Below are 17036 nucleotides of genomic sequence, written 5' to 3'. Positions count from 1 at the left end.
ATCAGGTATTATCTCAGGACTGTTTTAGCACTTCTTATAAAAATATATATATTATGAGTTCATGTTAATATCTCCAACCCAAATTTAGGATATTTTACTTAATTTTTTTTGTTTGAACTTTTTATAGTTCTCTTCTCTTATGCAAAAAAAAAAATTAGTTCCTAACAACACTAAAATAATTACTTATTAGTTTTTTCTAACAATAATATCAATATTATTACTAACACTGATTACTGAAAAAAATTAATATTTCTTTGCTGTTCTTTTTCTCTTTAGGGTATATTCACTAGAGTTATACTGTCAAATTATTATATTTTAAAGTTATACTTGAAATATTTACTCTCTCTGTGGTTAACTTACCAGCTCGATTTGTTTCATTTCGCTCCCAGTGTCTAGGAACTGCTTTTTATTTTTCATTAATTTATTATGTAATTACATAGAACATATACATGGTTCCATAGTCAAATCTAGAAACAAAAGATATATTCTGAGAAGTCCAGCTTCCATTTCTACCCCTCCACTCAGCCCCTATCAATGTGACTCTCAGGTGGTAAATAGTGCCCTCTAGGGGACATCTGGTTCTCACTACTAGGCCGTGCTGCTGGTATCCGCACGCAGAGGCCGGAGATGCTGTTAACCATCTTACAATGCACATGACAGCCCTGCAACAAAGAATTGTTCAGTCTAAAGTTTCAAAAGTGTTGCTGTTGAGAAATCCTGATCTACAAGGAACACTGTTTCCTTTCAGATTGGGGTTCCTCTTTTGTTTTTCAAGCCAAAAAAAAAAAAAATTACTTCCTTGGAATAACGATAAGCATAATATACAGATTTCTCATTTACTTTTTAAATTAATGATCTACCCCAGAGCTCATTTCAAAGAAGTATATAGATATATTCTTTATTCTTTTTTACAGGGGCTTAGTACTTCATTACGGGGATGCATAATAGTTTATTCAACTATGAATATTTGATTTAAAGCTTGAGTCTTTTTCTATTGAAAATAGTTTTGCCATGAGTAGATGTTTTGGGTACTTTTGCAATGTATACATATCTGAGATGAATTCCTAGAAGTGGGGTTGCTGGGATAAAGATACAAATATATCTTGGTATATATTGCCAATTCCCCTCCATAAAGGTTGTATCTTTTTGTATTCCCAGCAGCCAACAGAATATATTGTCAATTTTTATTATTATGCAAATGACTGAGAAATTGTATGTCAATGCAATTTTAATTTACATTTCTCATTATACATAAGGTTGCATATATTTTTATTTTATATAGGATCGTTAGCATTCATTATTACTTTTAGTTAACTTCTGCCAATTTTTCTTAGGGTTATTGGTTTCCTACTATATCTCTAGAAGCTGTTTTAATATTAGAGATAGTGACCCTTGGTCTGTAATATAATTCACAAATATTTTCCCAGTTGTTTTTTCATTTTAACTTTCTTGTAGCTTTTTTTCATGCAAATTCCCTTTTTATTTTTGTGCAGTCAAATTTATCTGTCATTACCCTATTTTTTTCTAGATTTTTTGAATATCAAAAAAGTCGTTCCATTTGCAAATTATGAAGAATTTATATATATGTTATAGTTACATGTCTTCTCTGATACATTTGGAATTTATTCTGCTGTATGATTCAAAGAAGGATCAAATTTTATCATTTCCCTGTAGCTTTTCAGTTATGTTAACATCATTTATTAAAATATCTACCCTTGCAGCACTTCTTTGATAAGCAATCTTTATCCTACACATCAATTACTATATGCATTTGGGTCTACCTCTGGATTTTTTATTCTGTTAGTATAATTACATCAGTTCACCTATTACATTAGTCTGTCTAAGTTCATGTACCAATAATATCTGCTAAGACTAGCACTCTTATCATTTCTCTTATTTTTTAGGGTTTTTCTGGCTATTTTTGCTTGGGTGTTCTTCCAACTAAAAATTTTAATCAACTAGTATAACTCCAAAAAGAAATTTTAATCCAGTTTTTGATTGTATAACATAAATTTATAAATTAAGAAGAGTTGTCATTTTGATAATATTCAGTCTTTCTAGCCAAGAATATGGTGTTTTCTTCCACTGGTTCAAATCTAATTTTATCATTTGGAAATGTCTCACAGCTTTTTTCATACAGGTTTGAATATTTCTTATTAAGTGTATACTTAGATGTCCTATTTCAATTCATTCCATTTTGTATTATAAACAGGATCCTCCTTCTAATAGGTATTTATGTATAAACATGAATGTTATTGATTTTTTTCCTATTGATTATATAACCTACTACTTTACTACATGTGAGATGAATTTAACTAGTATTCCCTTGTAACGGCTGGGAGAGAGCCAGAGAAACCTGCCTTATTATGTTTGAGAATTGGCCTCGGGAAACATAAATTACCACGAATCTGAAGAGTAAAACAAGCATCATTAAGAAGGAATTGAAGCCCAATAAGGAAAGGAGATAGTGAAAGAATACCTAGGAGAGGCAAGTTTCTGGAGTGATGGAAATGCTCTGTGTCTCAATAGATTTGTGTTTATGCAAGTGGCATGCACTAATCAAGATTCATGAATTTATGCACTTAAGATTTTTACATGTCACTGCATGTAAGTGTTATCTCAACAGCCTGTTTTTAAAAAGTGTCTGGGTTATTTTTTTATTTATTATTTTTATTCTAAATGAATAAATACCCACTGGAAAACATCAAACCAACAGATAATAGACAGTTAAAATTTTCCACCCCGCCCCCCAAGACTTCTGTTCAGAGAAAATCATGTTAACACTTTGATGCCAATATTCCCAGATTTTCTATAACATGAATTTTCTCTCTCTCTACCTCCCCTCTCCTCACTCCCTCTCCTCTTCCTACTTTTCTCTCTTTCTCTCTCTCACTACCCAGACACATGGAAGAGACACTTAAAAAAACAAATTTTACCAATCAAATGCTAATATCAAGTTCTTTCATTTCTCAGATATGGCGAATGTAACACATACTTCATAGCAATATTTCTTAAAATTCCCCTTTTCTCTTCCATCACTTTCCAATACAAATGAAGGGGCTTCATCCAACTTCCAGGAACAATCCTCTGCAAAGTCTCATCCTCCATTCCTAGATTACACTCTTTTCCTACTTTATTTCATCCTTTCTCCATTGCTACATCACTAACACAAGAAGTACCTATCTGACAGCTTAGACCCCTGTCAGAGAGGTGGGAGAAGAAAAAATGTGAGAAAGCAGAAGCAACTAAAGGGTGGGAGAAAACTGAGAACAATATTTCTCATAATAAAATTATATGCATTTATATACATATACACAAATTATAGTCCTATTATACAAATAACCTGCAATATGATTTCCAATTTACTCTACTATAAATTCAAATTACCTAACTGTACCATAGACAGATAGATACTTTAATTACTTCAAATCACTAGACAAGTCAAAATCCTGAATTAAAATGTCAAACATAATCATGAAATAACAGTTGATGCTAGAAGTAGGAGGTTGACAGATATCCCAATATTTAAAAAATGGATTCTGAGGATTATTAACAAAGTATAATGCAACTGTGTGTAAATCTGTAGAACATATTAGTGAACAGATAATTTGGGAACATTTAAAAAAGAAGATAGTGATAATCTAAAGTTAAATAAGCATAATTCATATCAACTGCTTACTAGACTACCAAATCAGGAGAGTGAGGGTATATATTGATTTTGACAAGGGATTTGGAAAGTTCTTAGTCACCCATATGTGAAGATTCAGAGGTGTTAATTAGATAAAACAGATAAGATTATTGCTTTTTTAAGTTTTATTAAATTTATTGAAGTAACATTGTTTAATAACAGTAAGTAAATTTCAGGTGTACAATATTATAATTTAATATCTGTATACTCTATTGCGTGCTTACCTCCCAAAGTCTAGTTTCCTTCTGTTACCATATATTTGACCCATTTACCCAATTTGCCCTTCCCCCAACTCTTTCTCCTCTGGTAACCACCATTCTATTGTCTATATCACCGAGTTTGTTTTGTTTGTTACTTTTTGCTATATATACCACATAGAAGTTTTGTCCTTGTCCTTATTTCATTTACTGTAATACTCTCAAGATTCATCCTTGTTGTCACAAATGGCAATATTTCATCTTTTTATGGTTCTTCCATTACATATGTACCATATCTTCTTTACCCAATCATCCATCCTGTAGAGAAAAGGGAATCCTTGTGCACTGTTGATAAGAATGTAAATTGGTGAAGCCACCATGGAAAAACAGTATGAAGGTTCCTCAAAAAAATTAAAAATAAAATTATTATATAATCCAGCAATTTCTCTTCTTGACAGTTACCCAAAAAAAATGCAAAAACACTAATCCATAAAGATATCTGTACCCCTATGTTCATTGTAGCACTATTTATAATAGCTAAGACATGGAAACAACCTAAGTGTCTATCGACATGTTGTTTATTGAGAATAACAACTAGGTTGCTGATTAATAAGTAACAATGAGGGGAGTGTTCTCTAGTCGCTATAGAAATCTACCCTTGGCTCTGCACTGTTCAACGTTGTTATTAATAAATTAGATAAAGACAAAACCATGTTTCTCTAAATTGTGTTTCATACAGGAATAAAAGCGATTGCTAATGTAATGGGTGACAAAATCAGAATGCAAACTATTCTTCATAAGTTTAAGTAAGCTAAAAATGAAGAAAAATGTAAAAGTAAAATATCAACTTTAAAGCATAGAAACAAAGCCTCAAAAGCTTAAGTATAAGGTGAAAAAGAATCACAGCAATTCCAATAAAAACAACCAAAGAAGCTTTACATGACCAAAAGTACACCATCAAGTAATAATGACTCATGATATCCAAAATGGTTATACATTTCTTCATTTGAGTAGCAGGAAGTTAACATCCAGATCAAAGGAGGTCATAGTACTCACTCACAGTAACCTGGCAATGACCAGTCACATTAATTGGTTTCATTATGGGCACCATACCTTAAGAAGGACAATGACAAAAAACAGTGTGTTGAGAGGACAACAAGGACAATTAGGTAGATAAAACCTACTTTCCATGAGGGCTGACATGTGAAAGAAAAGACAAATACAATATGTATCATCCAAAATGGAATAATAGGATCAATGTCTTGAAATTGGTGAAAAGCTGTGCTTATTAGAAACAGCCATACACAACCTTCTACTGTACTAACCTTGTATATAAAGAGAAAATAAAAAACAGTGTACTTTAGGGATAACATCTTTTATTTAATGTGTCTTTTTTTGCTTTGTTCATCTGAAGGGTGGAAGAAACATTTAATTAATTTATTTATTTATTATTTTTTTTAATCCTCACCTGAGGACATGTTTGCATTTTTTTTTTGTTCAGATAGAGTGGGAGGGAGAGAGAGAAACATCGATGTGAAAGGGACACATCAAGGGTTGCCACCCACATGACCCAAACAGGGCCAGGGACAAACTGCAACCAAGGTACATGCCCTTAGCAGGAACCAATCCCTGGTCTCTCTGGACCACAGGCCGATGCTCTAACCGCTGAGCCAAACCGGCCAGGGTGGAAGAAACATTTAATATCTTTATGTGTTATTGCCAAGATGTCTATTGTTACAAACTCTGGTTGTGCATAACAACAAACAGCCTGGCAAAGGGTAAGGCTGGTGACATAGAAGAATTATATCATTTAAACCAATGTGTTTGGTCCAGGAGTGGTGGTACCACACCACATTTGGAAAAATGTAAAGATATTTTGGTTGTCACAATTCCTAGGGGATACTGTTGTCATTCAATGGGTAGGACCACTGTGAGGCTGTCCTTACAGCAAAAAAATCAGTTTGCCCAAAGTCCCAATAGTGGCCATGTTGAGAAACTATGATTATATTTATGATACACCTTAAGATTCTAGAATATTTGGCTGCACATTTCAAGGAATGCAATTATATCCACATAGTATTACAGATGACCCTTGGATGACTAGGTTTTTACTCCTTTGACTCTCATCCCATAAACTCACTTGGCCAAATTCTCACTCATTCCAGTAACATGAGCTTTACCCTGGTGCCAACTTGGTGATAGACGCCCCCTCTCATATGTTCCTTGCAGCAAGCTGTGCTTCACTTCTCAACACATCTTATTACACTCATGGCTGCAGGTTCAGTCTGCCAGGCATCACTAAAATAGTTTCCATTCACTTTTGTAGCCAAAACTCAATGAGTAAAATCTGGGACCGTGCTTGTGAGCGTATTTACAGCATGCATGCACTAGGAAACAAACTGAGAATCACTGATATATAGACCAACAAATTTTATTTTTTATAAATTCATAAGATACTTTCTCACCTCTTCCTTTTATATTTTTACCAAAATGAATATAAAAATTCAGAAAATAATTTATCAGGAGTCTTCAAATTACTACTTCTTTTATCTACATCCTTTTCCAAAAGAGGTGTGCTCTCTTGTCAATAATAATACCCATTCTATTTCCTCTTTCTCCTAGCACATCCCAACCTAAAATGGCTTAACTGCTCTAGGGTGCTAATCAAACTCCCTTTCAGTAACAGATGGCTCAGTAGCTGTTAACATTTGATAAAACCTTTTGCTCTTATCCCAGAACATTTTGCTTATTCTCATTAAATGCAACAGGGAGAAATAAAAGCAAACACCAGAGAGAGACTGTGGAGAGAAACTGGTCTTCAGAGAACTTTCTTGCTTAACCTATGAGCCATGAAATTAGTGATATGCTAAATAAGCTGGAAATTTTACCATTTAAAGAGTGTCACAACATAGGGTTGGCTGCTTCATCGCCCATGTCTGTAAGGAAATACAAAAATTATGGACATAAATTGAAATTATCAACACTGCATATAGATCTCCTAAAACAGAAGATGGCAAACTGAGACCCATAGACCAAATCTGGCCTGGCACCCCTTTGTGTATGGACCAGGAACCAATAATGGCTTTTATATTTTTGAATGATTGAAAAGAAAACAAAAGAAGAATAATATTTATAATATGTAAAAATTAAATGATATTTAAGTTTCATCATCTATAAATAAAGTTTTATTAGAACACCACTCTGCCCATTCATTTATGAATTATCTATAGTTGCTTTCATACTACAATAGACACAAAGTTTAAGTATTTATTTTATGGCCATGGCCTTTTAGAGAAAAAGTAAAGCATGAACAGTGTCAGAAAAAGTTTAATCATGGAAATAGATGCTAAAGAAACCTTTTTTCAAAGCAGTAGTAGTAGTACAAAAGCAATAGACCTGCATTCTGCTTCTGATTCAATGGCAAATAACTCAATCTTTAAGTTTAGCTTGCTCAACTGTGAAACAGAAATAACAGTGTTTAGCTCACCTTTTTAAAAATACACTGTGTAGAAAATGGCGGCAGAGTGAATGGAAGCTACACAGACCATCTCCCAGGACCAAACTGGAATTACAACTAAAATAAAGACAAATCGTCAGGAAAAAGCAACAGAAAAGCAGCTTGGAGGACCATATAAGCAGAGGCGCGAGAGCGCCACGTTGTGCAGAGGTCTGAGCTGTGAGCAGCGCCCAGGGGTTAAATTCCCAAGCAGCTCCACAGCACAGACCCGGGAATGACGCTAAAATAGGCACAGCCACTCACCTTGGGCTCTGGCAGAGGGAGGGCGGACTGGACAGGAACTGTGTGGGGACATTCGGGATTTGGAGGGCGCTCAGAGCTTTCGCTGAGCTAGGGCCATGCAGGACAGTGGTCATCATCCCCTTCCCAGGGCTCTGGGAGAAGTGGCGGCCCCTCCCTCTGAGATTCAACCCCAACTTGTGGCCATTGAAATGCTAATTGGGGCTCATTAACAACCAGCATCTGCCCCACCCTCAGCAAATCCTCTTACGCTAAATACCTGAGGGAGTTTTTCATTCAATTGAGAAGCCAAGGCTCTTAAAGTCACTGGGACTAATAGCCTCAATGCAACAAGCTAGAGAATAACTGATCCATTCCTTGGCTTGCAATTCTGCCCAGGAAGGTAAGCCATGACAGAGGTGTTTAACATGGGTTCTCCCACACTCATCCAAACCCAGTAGAAGGAGCCACAAACAGCAGAACATCAACACCCACAGGGAAAATATGGCCGGCTCCAAAGCCCACTGAGATAGCCAAAATGGTGAAACAAAAAACAAATGCCAAATAAAAGAACAAGAGACCTCTACCGAAGAGGAGATAAATGAGGAGCAGTTAAGCAAGTTAACAGAACTAGAATTCAGAGCCATGATCTTCAGAAAGCTCAATAGCATGTGTAAGGATATGAGCAACATGAGTAAAGACATAGAAATGTTGAAAATCAACCAGTTGGAAATTAAAAACCACCAAGAAGAAATGAAGAATGACATATCAGAAATAAAAAACACATTGGAAGGTCTAAACAGCAGAGTAGAGGAAGTGGAGGACTGGATAAGTGAATTAGAAGGCAGGGTAGAAAAAAATCAACCAATCATAGAACCAAAAGGGGAAAAAAAATTAAAAAACAGGAAGACAGCTTAAGAGAACTATGGGACAACTGGAAATGTAATAATATTGGCATAATAGGAGTCCCCAAAGAAGAAGAAAATGAGCAAGCATTAGAGAATATATTTGAAAAAATAGTGCCAGAAAACTTCCCTAATTTGGTCAAGGAAGAAGGCATTCAAGTTCAAGAAGCACAGAGAGCCCCAAGTAAGACGAACCCAAACAGGCCCACACCAAGACACATAGTAATCAAAATGCCAAAAATTAAAGACAAACAGAGAATCCTAAAAGCAGCAAGCAATAAGCAATAGGTTACCTACAATGGAAACCCCAAAAGGGTCTCAGCTGACTTCTCAACAGAAACACAACAGGCCAAAAGGGTAATAATTAAGGCCATGAAAAACAAGAATATGAATCCAAGACTACTCTATCCAGCAAGGCTATCATTCAAAATAGAAGGTCAAATAAAGACTTCCCAGACAAAAACAGGCTAAGGGAATACATTAGCACCAAACCAGCACTACAAGAAATGTTAAAAGGACTGCTGTAATTAGTAGAAGAAATAGGAAGAAAAATATAACCAAACTAAACAAAAATGGCAATAAATAAGTACATATCAATAATCACCTTAAATGTAAATGGATTAAATGCTCCAATTAAAAGACACAGAGTAGCTGACTGGATAAGAAAGCATGACTCATCTATATGTTGTTTACAAGACACCCACCTCACAACAAAAGACTCACATAGGTTGAAAGTGAAAGGATGGAAAAAAATCTTCCAAGCAAAAAAAAAAGCTGGGGTAGCAATACTCATATCTAATAAAATAGATTTCAAAATGAAGTCCATAACTAGAGACAAAGAAGGCCACTACATAATATTGAAAGGATCTATCCAACAGGAAGATATAACCTTGATAAACATATATGCACCCAACATAGGAGCACCAAAATATATTGAAAATCTTCTGGAGGAGTTCAAAGGAGAAATCGACAGCAATAGAATCAAAGCAGGGGACTTCAACATCCCGCTGACATCACTGGATAGATCCTCTAGACAAAAAATTAGGACGGAAACAGAGACTCTAAATGAAGCACTAGACCAAATGGATTTAATAAATATTTACAGACAATTACACCCCAAAACTATAGAATTCACATTCTTCTCAAGTGCACATGGGACATTCTCAAAGATAGACTACATGATAGGACACAAACTAAGTCTCTACAAGTTCAAGAAGATTAAATTCATATCAAGCATCTTCTCAGATCACAATGGCATGAAACTAGAAATCAATTGCAACTAGAACCTGCGAAGACATTGGAACACATGGAGGCTAAATAGCATGTTATTAAACATTGAATGGGTTACCGAGGAGATCAAGAAAGAAATTAAAAACTTCCTGGAAACCAATGAAAATAAACACACAACAACACAAAACCGATGGGATGCAGCGAAAGCAGTTCTGAGAGGGAAGTTCATAGCACTACAGGCCTACCTAAAGAAACAAGAAAAATCTCTAATAGACTATCTAACTTCACAATTTAAAGAACTAGAAAGCAAACAAAAAGAAAACCCCAGAGCAAATAGAAGGAAGGAAATAGTAAAGACAGAACAGAAATAAATGACATAGAATCCAAAAAAACAATTCAAAGGATCAATGAAACAAAGAGCTGTACGTTGAAAAGATAAACAAGATTGATGGACCCTTAGCTAGACTCACCAAGAAACAAAGAGAGAGAACCCAAATACACAAAATCAGAAATGAAAGAGGAGAAGTAACAACTGACACCACAGAAATACAAAAGATCATTAACAGCTACTATGAACAATTATATGGCAAGAAATTTGACAATCGAAGCAAAATGCACAAATTTCTAGAAACACATAGTCTCCCAAAACTGATCCGGGAAGAGATAGAAAACTTGAACAGACCAATAACAACTAAAGAAATTGAAGATGTAATCAAGACTCTCCCAGCAAACAAAAGCCCAGGCCCAGATGGCTTCACAGGGGAGTTTTAGCAAACATTCAAAGAAGAACTAACACCCATTCTCCTCAAACTATTTCAAAAATTTCAAGAAGAAGGAAGACTTCCAAACTCATTTTATGAGGCCAGCATAATTATAAACCCAAAACCAGAAAAAGACATTAAAAAGAAAGAAAACTACAGGCCAATATCCCTGATGAACATAGATGCCAAAATCCTGAACAAAATAGTAGCAAATCGAATCCAGCAATACATCAAAAACATTATTCACCATGACCAAGTGGGATTCATCCCAGGGATGCAAGGCTGGTACAATACTCACAGATCAATAAATGTGATTCACCACTTAAACAAAATGAAGAATAAAAATTACATGATCATATCAATAGAGGCTGTAAAAGCCTTCGACAAAATCCAGCATCCATTTTTTATAAAAATGCTCAACAATGTGGGAATAGAGGGATCATATCTCAACATAATAAAGGCCATATATGAAAGACCTACAGCCAACATCATACTCAATGGGCAAAAATTAAAAACATTTCCCTTAAGAACAGGAACAAGACAAGGATGCCCACTTTCACCACTCTTATTTAACATAGTACTGGAAGTCTTAGCCACAGCAATCAGACAGGAAGAAAAAATAAAAAGAATCCAAGTTTGAAAGGAGGAAGTGAAACTGTCATTATTTGCAGATGACATGACACCATACGTAGAAAAACCCAAGGATTCCATCAAAAATCTACTAGACCTAATAAATGAATTTGGCAAAGTTGCAGGATATAAAATTAACATCAAGAAATCAACGGCAGCCCTGGCTGGTTTGGCTCAGCAGTTAGAGCGTCAGCCTGCGGTCTGGAGAGACCCGGGTTCGGTTCCCGCTAAGGGCACGTACCTCGGTTGCAGTTTGTCCCCGGCCCTGGTTGGTCGTGTGGGTGGCAGCCACTCGATGTGTCCCTTCACGTCGATGTTTCTCTCCTCATTCTCTGTTCCTCTCTCTCCCTCACACTCTACCTGAACAAAAAATGGAAAAATATACTCGGGTGAGGATAAAAACAAAAAAAAAAAGAAAGAAATCAATGGCATTCTTATACACCTATGATGAACTCACAGAAAGAGAAACTAAGAAAACAATTCCATTTACCATTGCAGCAAAAAATTAAGATACATAGGAAGAAACTTAACCAAAGAAATAAAGGACCTATTTGCAGAAAACTACAGGTCACTGAAAAAAGAAATAGAGGAAGATATAAAAAAGTGGAAGCATATACCTTGTTCATGGATTGGAAGAATCAACATCATTAAAATGTCCATACTACCCAAAGCAATCTATAGATTCAATGTAATCCCCATCAAAATACCAACAACATACTTCACAGAACTAGAACAAATACTACAAATGTTCATATAGAACCAAAAAAGACCTCGAATAGCCACAGCAATCTTGAAAAAGAACAAAGTAGGAGACATCACATTACCAGATTTCAGGTTATACTACAAAGCCACTGTAATCAAAACAGCCTGGTACTGGCACAAGAAGAGGCATATAGACCAGTGGAACAGAATAGAGAACCCAGAAATGGACCCAAGACAATATGCTCAATTAATATTTGACAAAGGTGGCAAGAGCATACAGTGGAGTAAAGACAGCCTCTTTAATAAATGGTATTGGGAAAATTGGACAACTACATGCAAAAAAATGAAACTAGACCACCAACTTACACCATACACAAGAATAACCTCAAAATGGATAAAAGACTTAAATGTGACCCGTGAATCCATAAAAATTCTAGAAGAAAATGTAGGCAATAAAATTTCGGACATCATACGGAGCAGAATTTTCACTGATACATCACCTAAGGCCACGGAAACAAAGGAAAAAATGAACACACGGAAGTACATCAAACTAAAAAGCTTCTGCACAGCAAAGGAAACAATCATCAAAATGGAATGGCAACCCACTGTATGGGAGAACATCATTGCCAATGATACATCAGATAAGCGGTTAATTTCCAAAATATATAGAGTACTCATACAACTCAACAAAAGGAAGACAAAGAACCCAGTTAAAAAATGGGCAGAGGAGCTGAATAGACATCTCTACAAACAGGACATACAAATGGCCGAGACATATGAAGAAATGCTCAACGTCACTAATCATCAGAGAGATGCAAATTAAAACAACAATGAGATATCACCTCACACCTGTCAGAAAGGCCGCTATCAACAAATCATCAAACAAGTGTTGGTGAGGGTGTGGAGAAAAGGGGACTCTAGTGCACTGCTGGTGGGAATGCAGACTGGTGCAGCCACTGTGAAAATCAATATGGTGTTACCTCAAAAAATTAAAAGTTGAACTTCCATTTGACCCAGTGATCCCGCTTCTAGGCATATACCCTAAGAAGCCTGAAACACAAATCAGAAAGAATATATGTACCCCCATGTTCATAGCAGCACTATTTACAATAGCTAAGATCTGGAAACAACCCAAGTGTCCATCAGTAGACGAATGGATGAAAAAGCGGTGGTACATATACACAATGGAGTACTATGCAGCTGTAAGAAAGAAAGATCTTTTATCCTTTGAGATGACATGATGGACCTGGAAAGTATTATCCTAAGTGAAACAAGCCAAGCAGTAAAAGACAAATACCACATGATCTCACTTACCTATAAAATATAATGAATATAACAGGCTGAGGAATAGGGTAGACCCAGAAACACGGTAGTAGGGTACAGACTGACAACCCTCAGAAGAGGGGGTGGTGGGGGTGGGAAGAGATAAACCACAGAACTTATATGCATGTATGCATAACCAATGGACCTGGACAACAAAGTCAAGGACAGGGCAGGGGGGATGGGGAGGAGGGTGTCAATGGGGTAAAAAAGGAGAAACATCTGTAACAAAAATAAAATTAACAAATAAAACAGAAAAAAATTTTAAGAAAAAAGAAAATGCAATGTGATAATTCAGTCAAGAGAAATAAAAAACAAATGGACAATTCAAAAACATAAGGTTTAATATTACTGAGAAAACAATGAAAGGATGTGCAATCCTTTTAGCAGTCATAGAATTACAAATTAAAATAATATATATTTTTACCCCTAAATTGAAAAAATAGAAATATTGGTAATATCAAGTGATGATGAAGGAATAAGGAAATAAATACTCATTTTTTTTATTGTAGTATAATCGATACATATTACTTAGGAAGTAATTTGGTAACACTTGTTATAACTCAAAACAAGTATATCATTTAGGTCAGTATTTCAACTTTAGCAATCTAGTCTATGAAAATAAAGCATGAGAGTATAAAGATATACATACATGGATTTTTGTATTATAATCTACATTGAAAAATTAGAAACAATCTAACTGTCCATAAATAAATGACTGAATATACTACAATATAACCACACAGTTGAATTAGGCAGCCAACATATAAAAAAGAGATTTACTTATTGATTTATTAGTGTATAAAACAAACTGCACATCAACAAGTACAGAATAATCCCATTCTTGAATATATAAGTGTGGCTACTTCTCTATTTTGGTTTGATGTATGTATTCAAGAAAAGATCAGAAAGAAAATTAACATAAGTCATTTTAGGGAAGATAAAATTTGATGGGGAAGTTATACAGAACAATTCAATTGACAACTTTAGATTTTTTTTCCATCTGTAATGGAATTACAGATGATTCATCACTTGTTTTGTAGTGTTTTTCTGAAATAGAGAAAATTGCTGGAGCAGTAAGTCCTGGAGAGGAAGAAATTGAGGGCCTAAATAGGAGGATCTGCTTCAGACAGGCAGACACCTCATTCTCGGGAACTGCATGAAAGGAGGCAAGAGTTGGTGGGAATATAGATCAGTTAGAGTGCAGGCTGTTGGGGTGGGAGAAGTGGAGAGACATCTTACCTGATGGCCCTGGTTTCTCAGTAAGAATGAGTATGGACCCAGCCTTGAGGAGAGTTGTCAAGGTTTGCAACAGTCATTGAGAAAAGGGGGAAGGCGGATTACCAAGGACAAGGCAGGAAAAGTGCAGACAGGCTAGGAGTGTAGTCTTTCTTTCTAGCAAAAAAAAAAAAAAGAGAGAGAGAGAGAGAGAATGAATTAGGGTGAACTCATCAATTCCTGCAGCACTGTGACTGCCTTAGATTTTCTCTGTAACCTAGATTGCTTTTCCCACTCCTTCACACATCCATATTCTATTTAACACTCATCCATACTTAATTTTAACAAGTTTATTTTTTTTTAGAAAGATGTCATAGACTTATTGAAGCTGAAAGGAACCTTAGAAATATTCTCATCCAATCTCCTCATTTTGAGGATGAGAAAATACTGTCTCACAGACATAAATTATTTTCTAGTTGTGGCATACACAGATTATAAATGATAGAGTTGAACTGACCTAGGTCAGTGCAGTTTCCATGATGCCACGCAAATCCTATGTAAACATAATTTTAAAAAGGGATAGTATGTCTGAGATCATTATAGACATAGCTACAAAATTAAAGACAAGATTTGTGCTTTGAAAATTAAATGTTGTGTCTATTACATTTTCCCGTTGAAGGTAATGACATAATGCAAACATATTTGGCAATTAATTTTATATAAAATGCATATATAAGCCCCGGCCAACGTGGCTCAGTGGATTGAGCATCGTCCTACATACTGAGAGGTCCCAGTTTGATTCCCAGTCAGGGCACTTGCCTGGGTTGTGGGCTTGATCCCCAGTGTGGGGCATGCAGGAGGCAGCTGATCAATGTTTCTCTCTCATGTCAATGTTTCTCTCTCTCTAAAATACAAAAAAAACTAAATATTAATTAAATAAAATAAAATGCATATATAAGAAGTGAGCACAGATGAGCACTTCAAATTGATGTATATTAATACCAGGGGCTTCTCAGAATCTTAAAATTGGCACCACTTTCAAGAACTGAAAAACACTTTCCAAAGTTTTGCCATGCTTTTGGAAGGATTACAGTGCCCTCTGCAGCTTCAGCAGAAAAAATAAAGTTTGGATGGAAAAATAGTGATTTAAACATCAACATGGAAGAGTGTGTAATTAACATGCATGCCTCAGATATTTGTTTTACCTTCCTGAACTGAACAAAAATAGTTATGTAAAGATCACATTTTAAGCAAAGTGCACTACAGTACGGATAGCAGGTACCTATTTATGTAAAAAGATATGCAATATAGAAAAAGAGTTATGTATGTGCGTATCTGTAGATTAATTTGAGGATAGCACTCTAGGAAATGGCAGAGTTGCCTTTGAAGAAACCAACTTGTACCCTGGGGATCAGACGTGGGAGGAAGGTTTATTTTCACTGTGATTCTTCTTATACTACTTAAATTTTTCATTACATGCATCTACTAATCTCTGAGGTAAGAAAAAAGTTCATAATAATAAAAATTTTAATCACCTTTTAGAGAAGTGTTATGCATGCAAATGTTAAAACTCTCTCTCCAAAAGTTTCATAACTTCAGACAAGTTTTTTAATCTGTTAAAAACAAGACAACAGGCCCAAAATGGAGTCATTCCTGCTAAACCCCATGTAACCAAATTAAGACTTAATTACATTCTTGGCTCTCCCAGAAAAGGAATTTTAAACTAGTCAATCAGCAATCACCAACTCAGCACTAGTTAGATAATCTGCCTCCATAGGCCCCTGCCATCCCCTAAAGGAAAGTAACTTTTTAATAACCAACCCACTTTTGGCCTAGTATAATTTCCTTATTCCATTCCTTTCTGCCTATAAAAGTCTTTCATTTTGAATAGGTCCTTGGAACTCTTTTGTATCTGCTAGATGAGATACTGGCTGATTTGAATCAATTTTTGCTCAAATAAACTCTTAAAATGTTTTACAATGCCTCAGTTTATCTTGAACAAATCTCTTTGCCGTTTCTGACCACTTCATTTAAATTAAAGCATATCTTTCTTAACTCATATTATCTAATTAGATACAGCCCAGCATCTTCCAGCGGGCTAATAATCAATCAACAGATTCTTAAGGTGGTGGGTGGTGAAGCCAAGGCTCCCTTCCTAAAGCAGGCTTCTCTTACTGTCCTGGGCAGGAGAGGGGAAAGGATCAAAGGTTCTTTCTGAGTGTTGTTTCTCAATAAAGAGCTTAAAATCAGTATCCCAAAAGGCAGCTGCAGGGTGGCAAGATTTTGTTCCTTTCAGAGCTCACAGTGAATGGAAACGGGAGCTTAACGAGATGAAAAAGGGAAAACCTAAACCTCCGAGTTTCTGAGCACACGATGCTTGTTTCCCGGCCAGGCAGTGACTTTGAGAGGTTTGTGTGTGTGTGTGTGGGGGGGGGGGGCGTATTAGCACTGTGATTCTTTAAAGGTCACAACTGCCTTCTGTTAGTGGAAAAAAAAAAAAAATGCTCGGCTTTGTTTTTTTCTACAAATTGCAAAATTCCAGGGCGGACGACGGTGTTTGCAAATGGAGGCCTGCACTCCAGTGGCCTGTGGCAGATAACAGATATTATCTGCTGTTCTAGATAGATCTTCTGCTGTTACCGGGCTAGG

The sequence above is a fragment of the Molossus molossus genome, unplaced genomic scaffold, assembly GCF_014108415.1.
Source record: "Molossus molossus isolate mMolMol1 unplaced genomic scaffold, mMolMol1.p scaffold_m16_p_1, whole genome shotgun sequence".
In the NCBI taxonomy this organism is placed as follows: Eukaryota; Metazoa; Chordata; class Mammalia; order Chiroptera; family Molossidae; genus Molossus; species Molossus molossus.
Note: the sequence above shows the minus strand (reverse complement) of the source record.